Source organism: Triturus cristatus, chromosome 5_1 (genome assembly GCF_964204655.1).
Source record: "Triturus cristatus chromosome 5_1, aTriCri1.1, whole genome shotgun sequence".
In the NCBI taxonomy this organism is placed as follows: domain Eukaryota; kingdom Metazoa; phylum Chordata; class Amphibia; order Caudata; family Salamandridae; genus Triturus; species Triturus cristatus.
The window spans coordinates 553,439,095-553,453,756 of record NC_140587.1 but is presented as its reverse complement, the minus strand read 5'-3'; the positions used below and the strand labels follow the sequence as shown (position 1 = coordinate 553,453,756).

Below are 14,662 nucleotides of genomic sequence, written 5' to 3'. Positions count from 1 at the left end.
AAATATGGGATCAAGAATATTTTAGTGGGGGCTGAATAGTAACTACAAGAGAACAGGAAATGAAGCATTGACTGCTTATTGGTATTATTACAAGGACACAATAATAAGTTAAAATTGTGTGTAAACCCAATGGGGAATGACAGCAAATATTTCATGGTGTCTGTCCTTAGCCTAAAGAACAGGCCCCTTTCCCAGCAACTAATTGGTTTAAGGAGAAATCTAGGCATGGCAGGGGATACATCTATCTGCATATATCTAGCAACTGAGGTTTTATTACACTCAGTTGATACTCGTGCATCTTTATAGGAGTCATACAGAGTCTTTTCCACTTTTTTAATATTAACAGAGTTATGTTCCAGTGGAGTTAAAAAGAGATGTTCCATATTTAGGCGACATAGACTTTTCCAAACCCCTGCTAACCACGGTATGTCCATCCCTTTATCACATTTTAGGCAGTCAGTGATTATTTCCCTAGTCAACTGCGCAGCCGGATTCTTCCAGATTCTTAACCAAAACAAAATAGGGCGAACCTTGATGAAATCCTCAACGTATGGTAAATTAAGTTCTCTGTGAACAGCATATGTTGAGGAGAAAAAAGGTGCGCCTAGAATCTTACGGCAGAATCTATTCTCTTCACGTTGTATAGGTATACTAACCGTATTCCCCCATACCTCCGCCCCATATGTTACTGTTGGTATGCATTGCAATCTATACATTTTGATAATGGATGATACGACCTCTATATTCTTTGGCTTAGGTAACCTAAGTATAGTGTTAATAGAGTTAGTAAACTTTCATTTGCAATACGCTATATGATCATTCCATAATCCATTTGATGCAAAAGTCAGACCAAGATATGGAAAGGTGCAAGTACTCAATAATTGATTAGAGTTTATAGCTATTGTAAAGTTGGAATATTTCTTAGACCCACACGACATTAAAAAGGATTTTTTAAAATTTGTGCACAGATCCAGGGATGCCATAAACTTAACAAAGTCTTGAACCAGGCTGCGTAGGGCTTTAGGGGTACGCCCCATCAGAACTGCATCGTCAGCATATAACAATGCAGGGATTTTGTTGCCACCAATTGTTGGGACGTCTTTTGTTGAGATCGACAAAGATTTAGTTAAGCCATTAATATATAAAATAAATAGGAGAGGGGCCAGTACACAGCCTTGTCTAACCCCTCTACCTACTTCGATAGCTTTGGAGATCTCACCAGCCATACTAATGCGCACCCTAGCTTTTAGGTCTCTGTGCAGGTAAGCTAAAAAAGAAACTAAAGATTCATCCAGCCCGAGATCCAACAAGATTTGCCACAATCGTGATCTATTTACAAAATCAAAGGCCGAGGTAAGGTCCATAAATGCCAGATACATAGGGACTTTTTTGGCTACATTATATTTACCGATAATTAGATTAAGGTTGAGGCACTGTTCCACAGTGCCAACCTTACTCCTGAATCCCAACTGGCATGGATGGAGTACCTTAGAATCCGCAGCCCATGAACTGATCTTGTTAAACAGCACCCTTCCCAAAATTTTAAGGGTGTTGTCAATCAGCGATATTGGCCTGTAGCAACTCGGATTTGAACGGTCGCCCTTCTTAAAAATTGGAACTATAGTGCTACAGGACCAGGTTTCGGGGATGGATGAATTAGTCAAATTGTTAAAAACATTCGTAAGTAATGGCGCCCAAAATTCAGAGTGACTCTTAATGAGGTCGATAGGAAGACCGTCTGGGCCGGGGGCTTTACCTCCCAGACATTGGCTAATTGCTTCTTCGACTTCAGATAGGTCAATCAAGATGTTAGCAGTGTGTGTGAGCTCCCTAGGTTCCCAGATAATGGGGGCGGAACTACAATAACAGCCCGCAAACTAGCTATCTCTTCTATCACTCTTTGACTTTATGCTTTTACTTAACCATTTACAGACCTCTGCTGCCTTTTGCCTAGGTTCACATTTTAGAAATACCACATACATAAAAACACATGCTTTAAGTGTGAAAATGTGCGAGATTAAATAAACTAGAGCCCAGTTGGGGAGTACCAAAGTCCGTACAGGACGGTCCAAGCCTTGGGTAAGCAAATGAGAGACGGATTTGTGTCCCAATATTATCTACTACTGCTTCATGGGATCACTCTATTACAAGTGGGTCAATATATTTCACACATGGCAATGACTTATTCGTTTGCTTACTGATGTTATGTATTTTATACTAAGGTAACTTTTTGCATGATATGGCATACTTTATTTGTTTGTTTTTCCATTATTGAATGTTTCTCCTTCAGCTGATTTGGCTTTGGTATATCCTCAATATTTGATTAATCATTTAAGGGAGCAAGATGGTGAGATAATGCCTGATTTACTTATGGGATTATCGATTACTTCCTATTTTGTCTTCCTCCCTTCCATTCATGATTTCCTACCGTCCATCAATTGTGGAGCGGAAAGAGATGAGCATCTGTGGCATGATGAGAAAGAACATATCAGTGTCTCCTCCTTTTTAAATATACATACCTGAGAAGAGAGGGGCTGAGGAAGGAGGAAAGTTATAAGGAGAGCTTAACAAAAATAATCTAGCCAGTAGCTTCTCCAGCTGTAGGCGGCGGTTGATGGTATCAAAAGCCGCTGAAAAACAAGTTCAACAATATGAAGGTCCCTACTCACCCCTATTCACTTCCCTCTCTCCTCAGTTGCTCTGGCAGGGCCACCAGCTCTTTGTTTCTACCTGGCATACAGCTGGCTTGTTAAGCATTCTGGAGCACTTGTTCCTCTAAAACACCCTTCAGTTAACCTCTTACCGTGATTTCCAGGAGCTACGGGGCATATTATCAAGCACGGCGTTAAAATTATCGCCGCTAGCGGCAGAAAACTGCCGCTAAAGCGGCGATAATGGGCTTGATAATATGCCGCAGAGAATTTCAATAGAAGCCCATGTTGACACCAGAACATGGGTTTCTGTGGGAATTCTCTGAGGCATATTATCAAGCCCATTATCTCCGCTTTAGTGGCAGTTTTCTGCCGCTAAAGCGTCAATAATTTTAACGCTGTTTCTTGTTAATATGCCCCTACGTTCTATAGTGTGGAAGTGGAAAAGGGTGGAGATTATTTGAGTTCCCTGAGTCTAAAGGTAATGAGAGACGTGGCAAAAAGTCCGTGAGCGCCTCAGCTCACACAGAATCCTCCTCTTGCTTCAAAAACAAGCAGGACCTAATTCATGTTGTTACTATCAGAAATCAGTTATCTCATGTCTTGTACACAGAGTAGAACAAACAACGTCACGGTTGGCCTCGTGCAGAAGCAACAGGTGTAGCTCGTGGCTGTGGTGGACAGTCTATAACTGCCTCTTGAATTGCAGCCCATATTTTTGTTACTTTCTACCAAAAGAAGGAAGGGGCATATTATCAAGGACGGCGGTAAAAAATTATCGCCGGTTTAGCGGCAGAAAACTGCCGCTAAAGCAGCGATAATGGGCTTGATAATATGCCCTTGAGAATTCCAATAGAAGTCCATGTTCTGGTGTGAACATGGGCTTCTATAGGAATTCTCCAGGGCATATTATCAAGCCCATTATCGCCGCTTTATAAACCGGAGATAATTTTAACGCCGTCCTTGATAATATGCCCCGAAGGCAGGTGTTCACCAAATGTTTGAGAGTCGGGAGACAGGAGTGCAGCATCTGTGAATAGTAGAATTCATGATCAATCTCCTAGACCGTTCTTTAGCCATTATAAATAACTAGATATACCTTCTCTTAAAGAATGTAAATGCTCTTTACTTTTGCCTTGGTACTCGCCTTTGCCTCAGATGAGTATCCTCGCCATCCCCGCACTGATCTACGCATTTTCCTTTTCAGAGCCCCGCTTGTCAGAAAATGGTGCACGGCCTCTTTTAAGATCTGCGTGATGGGATGCAGTTTGCTTATTCTTCCAGTCTTTTCCTGTGTCCAGTGCACTACTTAATTTGTAAAAAATTAAGTGCCAGGGCTCAAGTCAGCAGACAACTTTCGCTTGCACTGCCCAATGTCACTGTCAATTACAGTAACAGCATAACTAATAAGTCACACTCCTACAAGTGTTACAATTCTAACAATTTCAGGACCCCAAAGTTAAAACAATAGCTTTGGGAGCAGATATTAGTCATTCTTATTGTCTATTGAAATAATAAAAAACAGTTGTGATAATTTCTGAATTAAAAAAACAGCACCAAATCTCCTTCAGAAAATGGCAAGAGTGGTTGTCCTTCCTCAGAGGGGCAGATAATATTTCCCTACACTCTTCACCCTGGCGTCCTTCACTTAGGAAGCTATGGAAGTCCCTCAATGCCTTTTCATTCAAGTTTGATCCTCCCTCAATCAAATGACTCAGTGTGAAACCATTTCATACATCCTACTGTACCTACTGACCACAATCAACGGAAATAAGTCATTCTGCCTATGGATTGCAATCTCGTTCGGGAACCCTCTTGCATATCCCCACACATGGGTACTGTTTTCCACATGGCAGATCTCACACTACCCTCACTATGTTTCGAACATGTTATAATGTGGACGTTAGGTGAGGATTGGTGAGAATTACGTGTTTATTGATGTTCTAACATTTAAGTCTGTACATAGGATATGCCTAAGCTTACTATATCACGATAATGGTTCCTCTAACATGATGTCCTTGCAACACATCTGATGCTAAATTTTATGTCTTTAATTATGTGTTTTACATGCGACCCTACGGTCGTCCTACACTACAATGTCAATAACGAAAACAGTGCGCGATTAACCTGATCGCACGTCCAAATGCCATGTGATTACGTTGCCTCTCTGCAATTCCTTCGCCTTTTTGTATTCCATTCATTTAATTACGTATTTATTATTTATTCATTTGTTATTATCATTTACAATCACATCTGTAACGGTATTTTAACTAATGCCTTTCTGCGATTTTCTGTTTGAATATCTACGTTCCTGTTTTTCTTGAAAAGTCAATACAAATTATCTGAAAATAAAAAAAAAACAGCGCCACCATGTGACAGATCTGGCAATTAAGTGCAGCTACCTAGCACCGGAAACCACAGGTTCAAACTAAGTACTGGTCAAGTACGGTCTTTGTGGTCGTGCATGGGATGTACCCACCTTACTGGAACTAGTTTTCACGAGTACTGCGTCACTATTTAGTGTGGTGCCTGCAGAGTGAAGTTTGAATAAGAGAAAGGTGAAGTTCATTAAAATCAACAATACACTATCCATCCTAGTATCATCAAATGCTTTCCCACCTTGGCTGTTCAGCACATACTGTTGTGATTGTGATGCTGAAATTTTGGATCTGTCAAATGGAAACACATTACTAAAAGTGAAATATTGCGTGTTTATGAGGTACCAAGTTAACAATGGATGTATGCATTACAGTAAGCAGAAGAGATCTGTAAACAATGCTTTTAGTTTTGAAGGCTGGCCTTGCGCTTATGTCAGATGTGGACCCTTCAGCCAGGCTTGGCATTTTATCAAACAGAAATTTGCACTGTAGAATGTATAGTTCTGATGTTACCACCATGCAAAAGTACCTTATTGCCGCATCCCTCCTCGCCTCTACTCCATCGTCTCTTCAGGCCGAAAAAAGAAAGCAGGAAAAACCTGGCTCCCAGGCTCCCCATAGCCATTCACAATGCTGCAATGTCACGTGGCTAATAGGGACATTGTTGACATCGCTAAGTTAGCATGAGTCCAGGAGCCATGCTGCAGCTTTTACGCACGTTACTACATAGCTTTGTTTTTGCAAGCCTCTGTTTATGACTTTCACATGAGAACCGTCTGCTTTGTTCATTCTCTGCCTGTTCCTGGAGTTTAGTCTGAACATAGTGAGCAAGGTCGATAAACAATGCCCCTTGTTATTCTGTTCTAGTAAGTGCCTGCCTAGCACCTAGACAAAACATGCTAATGCAGCTGCTGCTGAAAGCTCGTACTTTGATATTATGGGGATGCATGTTTAGGTAACACACACTTGGAGAGGGAGATTTCCAGGGAGTTGAGCAATGCAGTTCCTATGATGTAGATATATCATCTAGGCACTAAGGTATGGGGTCTGCTGAAAAAGCCCAGAGATCTTCTATTATATCATAATAATTCTTCTTACCAAGGGGAGGGTGGTTAGGCTGTATAGTCCGTTTTCCACTGTCTTTATATGATGACATCTCCCTTTATGATATATTGCCTAGCTACAATGCTATCTGTAGTAGTTGTATGCATTTTTCTGCTTGTTGTTGCACATATACTGCATTTTAGAGCACAATAGTTAAAATAAACATTTTAAGCTATATTCGTGTTACAGTCAGTTCTTCTTGTGGAGAGGTATGAGAGTGTGAGCAAAAATGTTTGTCTTATTACCACGATTAGTGAGAAATCTGGGAGTGTTGTGTTCTGGGGAGTCTAATCATTTGCTTTCCCATGAGTGTGTAGGAGAGTGAGTGAGACACTATAGCTAGTCGGTCCTGGGTTTGTGGGCACTAAGGTGGTGGGAAGGCTTAGCCCCTATACAGCGAGGTCCCATATTCCTGCGCATAGTTGTGAGTTTGTGCAGAATCCCTGCAACATGGCACCACCAATGTTTGGTCTGGTACTTATACACAAGACCCCTGAGTAACGCTTGTGCTTGTCCACAATACCCTCTCACTGGTTACAGAGAGGCCCATGGTGTGAAGGATTGACCTCCTATTTGTGAGATTTATAGCTTTTTTTTCAAGCTTAAATTGTTAAAAGGTCTAGTTTTTTATAGTTCTTTGCCCAGTGTTTTGCCCTACTGTTTTTTTCTTGTTTGATTTCCAGTGCCTGTAATGGCACAGCCAGTTAACATTGCTGCGCCTAACTGCTCCGCGGTTACTGCTCATTTGACTCAACATGGAGTCCCGGTTGTGGGAGCAGATTTGATATTTGTAGTAGAGGCAGATGCGTCTTTCCGCTTCAAAGTTTATTATTCTTGGGTTAAGTTTCCGGCTTTTGAAGGGAACGATCACTTCTTTCATGAATATGAACGTGGTGCGGTTCCACAAGTTTACTGTCCATATCGTTTACTTGAAGTTCTGTTGTCGGCTTGGGAGCACTTCCTCACCCTGTCTCTGTGGTCCGTCTTGGCCCCTTATCGGTCAACAGAGCCACATGGCCCATTTTGGCAGGATTTACTCCTCATCCAAATTATCTTGGAGTTACTGTTGTAGAGCTGAGTGTGTTACACACATCTTTAATTCACATACAAAGAAGTGTCACACAATATATGTCTCGTAATATACCGGCTGCTCCGGCTGGTGTTGCTCAGCCACCAGGGCATGGTGGTGGCGTTTTTATTAGTCCTATCATGATTAACTCAGTATTAGGGAAGCGTTAACAGAATAGGGATGATTTTCCCTTCTGGTTCGCCAAGATGTTTGAGCAACTCGAAGCTGTTTTTCCACATACATCTCCTGTCAATGAACTCAAGATACTTACGATGAGTTTACCTAAAAGCCTTAATCCTAATCTGGCTCATTGCACCCCTTGGGGTAAGGTGTTTGCGGCTGTTTATTCACTATGTTTTGGCACACCCTCAATGACCGTGCTTCGAACGCTTCTTAAGAAAGTCAGGATAAACATGGGGCGGAGGCTGTCCTGGAGTTGGGTATGAGATTAGTGGGCGCGTTCCCTATTTTCTCAGACATGATTCTTGTTAACAGCAAGGGGTAAGCAGTTAGCTTGCAGATAAGTCAGCGCCTAGAGGCGGTAGCTGACATGGATAAACAACATGAAATACCTAAGATTATTGCGAAAGTGTATACATCTTTAGGGCGCAAAATATGGAAAGTAAGCCTTTTACTCAAATGCAGAATAAGCCCACTTCTGAAAAGGAGGGATGTCCAGTCTTTCCTAAAAAGGCGTGAAAAGTAATCAGTGGCAGCAACGGCAGGAGCAAGGTTTGCGTGACTGCTCTAAAATTAAGACACCTGAGAGGTTTCAGGTTCCTGATCCTCGCTCTCCTCGTTCCTTTCAGGAATCAGCGGACCCACAGTTTAGAGGTGGAGAGCATCAGGATCACAGGCAACGCGAGACCACTCAGCAATGATGTGATCCACCATGCCACTTTGACGTAAAAGCCAAATCAGAGGAACTACCTCTTTTTTGAGCCCCGTTTCAGAAGAAGAAAGTTGCCGCTTTGACAGCGAAGTATGCCTCAGATGGTGATAACCCTCCTCTTCGATTGGAGATGGGCGGTGACACTCCTCGACAGCGCGGCGGAAGTTGCCATAGTGCGAGAAACTGATACTTTCATTACAGTGGAAACAGCAGATACATGAATTGCATCCCCTGATAGGCTTTATGAGATAGTCCTCCAAATTGAAGTTGATATAAAAAGGACAATTTAGGCAGTCTTTTGTGACAACCTTACTTCCTCTTATGACATTTTATTGGCAGAGGTATATAGGCCTCCTCCATTCGTTTTTGCTTCTTCCCGAGAGGAGAAAGTGATACTCCAGAGTTTTCCCGTTACGTCTCTGAAGAGGCTAAACAAGCTTACGCATCGGAATAGGCATTAGCCCTAGTGCCAGCTTTATACCGTAATCAAGTATAAAGATTTACCAGCACATGAAATTCCTTAACAAACTATGCCACAGCCACAGGCACAATATCCGACCAAGCGTGAAGCAAAAGCATCCATAAGTGAAATTTTGAACCAGTTTGAAAATCAGGGTGTCATTGAACCCTATGCTTCATCCATGAATAATCTTCTTTTTCCGATACTGAAACCAGATGGTTCACATCGTATAGTTTTGGATTACAGACATTTAAACAGTCACGTTTGTACATTTGCAATACAAAACACACACAGCTCTGCGTTAGTGAATAATATTGTTTGCAAAAAATAGAAAACAACACTGGATATTTCCAATGGATTTTATAGTCACAATTTGGCTCCTGATAGCACTGACTTGACCGCATTTACCACGGTCGGCAACCAGAAGCGATTTATGCGCTAGCCAATGGGCTGTAAGAACAGTCCTGGTACTTTTGCTGCGCGTGTTGTTTCTCTTTTACATGACATTGACCCTGATGCTTTCTCATACGCCGATGACATTTATCTGACAGATGATGAGTTGATACCATATCTTGTATGTGTGGATAGCATCATACTATCTTTTGCAGATTTGGGGTACAAATTTAATTTTGCTAAGTCACACATCGCCTGTCTGGAGGAACTTTTCTTGGTCTACCAGCTCAATAACGAAGGTAGGGGTTTAGCCCCCCACTTTCTGGAGAAATGTGCACAGCTGCAACCTCCGTCCAAATTGAAAAAACTACAATCCTTGCTGGAATTTTTAAACTTCGGCAGGACCTACATTCCTGATTATGCCCAGAGTATCAAACCACTTTACCCATTGATACAACCCTCTTTTTCATTTTCCAGCTGGCTCCTGTAACATACATCAGTTCTTCGGTCTTTGCAGTCTGATCTGCTTGCGACTAACTTCTTGTTAACACATGACAATTCTACAAACTTGTTCATAAAAATTGTGCTAGGGCCTGAAGGTTTCACATAAGTGACATTCAATGAAGGTGACACAGTACCAATTGCTTCTAAATCGCATTTGTGCCTATCGGCGGAAATGCGATTTTCCACAGTTGAGAAAATTTTGACAGCGATCCAGATGGCGATTCTGAAGGAACCCTCTCTGGGGCAGGGAAAACACATTCTTATGGTTTCGCCCATTCCTGCTTTAGAAGCAGTGACAAAGGCAGGTGTTTTCCAAATGCTAAAGCTTTGCATCCACGTTAGATACAATGGGTGAGTTCTTTGACATAAGCTGATGCCACGTTTATCTTTGATCCCTTATTGCAGGAGTTTTTACAAAATGAACATGTTCATCCTCCTCCATTGTTGTTGCTTCCTTTGGATCAGTACAAATGTATCATCGATACTGACGGATCTGCTCAGCCTGCCTTCGGGTCAAAGAATGCTTATTCGGCGGCTTGCGCTATTGTGGCTGGCTCAATTATTAATGGTGAATTTCAGTCTTCTATAGTGCATACCCAGGTATGTGGGGACAGTATGGCTCAATTGGCAGAGCTGCGTACTTTGATTGTAGCTCTAGAATTTGCTGATCCTGATGTGAACACTCTTGTTGTGGGCAATTCTAACTACTGTGTGCAAGTTTCAATGGCAATTCATTCTTTTGGTCTCAGAATGATTATTGAGACCTTAAAGGTAGTGCAATAAGGCATAAAACGCTTTGGGTCCGAGTGGCAGAACTTAAAGAATGCTTGCCACTCACACATGTTCTTCATACGCTTGGCCATCAGTGTGTGGGAACACATGCTGTTGGTAATTCTTTGGCTGATGAGGAAGTCAAATCTGCACTGGCCACATGTACAGTAGCAGCAGTAACTTGGTCCATTACTAAGATTAATAATGATATTCTTGATGCAATTGCTGCTACGAAGCGGGGACAGCATCCCCCAAGGTTTCCCTTCTAAGTATTCTTACCATTTGTCACCTGAGCAAGTCCAATTTGCTATGATACCGTCCGTTGGGGATTGGCTGATTCCCAACGAGGACAGCAGACTTCCTTTAATCATAGCTGCACACGACGCATTGGCTTCTGCACATGCCTGAGTTTCTGCGACTGTTTCTATTTTACAGCAACGTTATTGGTGGCGTGGTTTATACAAACAAACCCGTAATTATGTACTGCCTTGTGACATTTGTCAACAGATTAAACCATCTACGGTTGCAAGTCCACCACATACACAGCTATACAATTCCAATCAACCGTTTGGTTGTATTAATCTTGATCACTGCGGTCCTTTGACTTCTGACACTGCTTACAAACATATTTTTAGTTGCAGTTGATTTATGCACCCGGTTCCTTTGGGTTTGGCCACAATGCAGTGCTGATGCTCTAAATGTCATTAGAAATTTGCGTGTCTTTGTCAGGACCTTTGCCTGTGGCACCTTTCATTATGACCAAGGTCCTGCATTTGCCTCTAAGGCTTACAAGGATGCTATGAGGTCACTGGGGGTGCTGGTGCAGTTTTCTTATCCATACAGGTCTGAGGGCAATTCTATATTAGAGCAAATGAACCTTGATTTAAAGCAAACTTTGACAGCTAGAGTCTTAGGTACTGGCAGGGGTTGGGACTCAATTATATGGGGTAAAACGTGCACTAAATAATCTCCTGTGAAGATCTCTGGGTGGGCGGACCCCATACAAAATGCTCTTTGGCATTAAAATGCTTGTTCCAGACCTTGATGGTCTAGACATTGTAGCAGCTGCTGCAACATTTGACATAAATAACCATTATAATATATTGCAGGACCTACAAATGACCCGTGACACACTGGCTAAAGATCATTTGCCCTCGCCCGCTGAAGTAGAAGTGCTGATTCCTGTTCCTGGCTGGCTTCCTAAAGTTGGTGATCTGGTGCGAGAACAGCTGGAGAACAAAACAGAATTTCTTCCCTCTTATTGTGCACCAGTCCCAGTTCTTGGATTGAATGGTACCCGTACAGTAATTTTACCTCCTTTGCCTAGCCGCAAGGAAAACAGATTTATTTCTATTGACAATGTCAAGCTACACCATATGGCCGATACTGAATAGTATGAGTCCCAGTAATCCAAGCGAAGAAGTTTCACTGAATCCAATGGCTTCAGCTTCTTGACTGCTCCCCGCATTATGGAGGGGTGTTGGAGAAGTCTATTGATTTCTTGCCTATTATACCTTCACCTTCGATTAAGACAGACATTGAGTATGATTCTCCTACCGTTGAGGTAATCATTGACTTTCCTGACCGTATCCTACATAATCCTTCTGATGCTGAACAGCCTCCATTGTTGCGTTTGGGAGCAAAAGGTATTACATGGACCGTACAAGTTTCTCTTATGATTTGTCTTCTTCGTCCTTATCTGTGTCAGCACCATCTACACGTACCAGTCTTTTTATTGCCTGGTTCAAGAAGACTTACCTGGTCCCACCCTGGACATACATCTGGATGGTGCTCATTCTTATATTCCTTTTAATGTGGATTGGGTTTGTGACAGTGTTCTTCTTGCTCATTAATGGTCATTATGTGCCTGAATGCTCTGCTGTGAAATTTGTTGATGGAGTTCTGGCTTACCATACATCATCCCATATCATGAAAAGAGATCAAGCCCTCGTGAACATTTTGGCCTTCCCTGTTGCAGTTGGTAAGTGTTTGGGATAAAGTTGCATTCGATATCCATGGTCCGACGGAGGTCCTAAACATTTCATATGTGTTCTGCGTTTCACTTGGAGATGTGGTGTCATAGGACAAACACTTAGACAACTGGGATGTTCAGACCATTCATTCATTGTTTTCTGATTTTAAATATTATGCTGCTTTTGATGCTGAAGATTTGCATTTGAATTCGGCCAATTATGCAGATTTGTTCTGTTACCAACATTATGGCCTTCATTTCTTGCATAAAACGAATACGTTAAGACCGATTTTTAATTTTACTCAGTGGGAGCATTGTCCGACTCCTTTTCAGGGGAGTTCAAATACTCTACGGAGTAAGTTCACATACTTTTCTGATTACAATACTTCCAATCCAGAGTCCTAGTTCTATAAGTTAAAATTGCCAGCTCATTCTAAATTCATATTGACTCACAATAAATTGATTTATTCTAATTCCTTTAGGACTGATTTGGCCTTACATGGTTACGAACATTGGAAAGACACTATTGATTTGAAATCCTTGTGGGGTATTAAAGATTGGCAGGTCCAAGGTACTGAAGCCCTGCATCGTGTTTGTCTAATTCTGACTCAAATTTTGTTTTTAAATGACATGGTGCAACAGACTACTTGGTTTTTTTGGGCTACAGCAAAACATTTGAATGTGCCTTCTTTTCCTTCATTTGCTGAGTACGAGACGTGGAGTACACACACCAGTCATACGATTGATGTATTGCTTGTCCTGTTCAAAAATGGTAGTATAATGTTTTTGATGTCGACCCCTTGGTATGTCAACTGTGTTTTCTTAATACCACAACAGGTTTCACACAAAGTAGGCCTGATCCACATTTCCCACATTCTCATTCAGTCACCTCATATTCGGTTGAGAAATTGACACTCCACATTGCCGTCAATGAAACAACACCTGACCCTTGTCGGGTGACATAAATTTGTTTGATTTTATTTTAGGTCTTAAATCACCTAGATAAAATGAATTGTGGAAACTGTCGCAGATGGAAGCTGTAGTGCGTCTGCGCCAAATTGACCAGGCTACTTTTGAAAAGGTTCTTGCAGTGGTGGATAACAGCATTAATACATTATCTTCCCATATCTACACCTTGGATAATATTGTTTCCTCTGTTATTGATACTGTACAGACTGATGTATCTGTGTTATATCATGGTCAAAATCAATTGCGCTCTGTGATGCAAATTGCATGGACGTTACAAACGCTCAAAATGGGTATAGTTCCATGGGAATATTTGAATGCTTCTGGACTGTTTTTGCCATTTAATTTGACTGATGAACATGAAAGACACAACTTGCACACTGTTAAATACAGAACAATTTGAACAGTTACCTTTTTCTGAAGCAGAGACTGATTCAGCTGTGTGATTAATGCATGGAGGTATTTCACTGCCCTTCTTACTATTTCAGTTAGTTTCTTGCATGAAATACTTCCCGGTTGGACGCTTTGAGCCCCTGGGAAGTTCTTTTATCCATGAACTGTGGTCATTGCCTTTCACCTGCAGATGTCAGCGCACGGATAAGAAGGTTTTCCTAACAGGGGAGGATTGGAATTCCACAGTAGGACATTGCCTGTAACGTATCGGCACCTAATTTGGCTTGTTTTTTAAAAGGTACGCCCGTTCCAGCAATTATTCCCGACTCACATTGCTTTCAAATGGCAGTTATCTTATTTTGAATAGCCACGACAGCTGTGGCTTATGGGCTAGCATCCCGTATATAGTAACGGTTTTGCAACGTGTTATTTGTTGTAGCAATGTCCTTTTTCCACCCCCGCATGGGATTGTAGATAGTTCACTTTGGCCTTCCATTCCAACTTTGAAAACAGATTTCAATAAACTAAGCAGACTCAATGTGCTATTGTTTCAACAAGAAGTGGCTCTCACATCAGCACGAGAGACCTTCAAATTGCAGGTGGTGAGAACCGCAAGTGAGATACACTCACTACTGAACACAAATCTCCCACTCCATTTTGGAGAATTAATACACCAAATATTTAATGTGTCTGATCCTGAAGGCCCTGCTATTTTTTTTTTACTTGTGGGATCTGGCATTGTTTCCTCTTTTCAGTCTATTTTTGGAGTTATAACGGCCTTTATTCATTCTATTTTTTTCAGCGCCTTCGGAGGGTTTCCATTGATCCTCTTACTGGCGTGTGGCGTGCTGGTACTTCTGCTCCTGTTACACAATGGCTGCCCCTCTTGTGGTACTGCACAGACCCAGGCAATTTCGACAGTACCGTGACCGAATGCAACAACTGTTTGGATGTTTGCCTTTGGCGACGCTAGATTTGAGTTAACTTTCCCTTACTTCACTTGTGGCAACCTGTGTTCTATTCCTGAAGGCACCCTTTCTATTGGGCCTTGGATATTTGCCTCTCCAATGCATCCTGCACTGGCCTGGATTATGATCATGCACTTGGAG

At 41.8% G+C, this 14,662-nt stretch overlaps 1 long non-coding RNA gene across 1 annotated transcript in view; it reads left to right on the top strand.

Annotated features, from left to right (window-relative positions):
* Positions 1 to 11,462, top strand: part of LOC146831186 (uncharacterized) — a 51,524-nt gene extending 40,062 nt beyond the window's left edge. Inside the window, exon 3 of the long non-coding RNA XR_014961247.1 lies at positions 11,332 to 11,462. This is a non-coding gene — a long non-coding RNA (uncharacterized LOC146831186). The remainder of the gene's footprint in view (positions 1 to 11,331) is intronic.
* Positions 11,463 to 14,662: the final 3,200 nt, after the last annotated feature.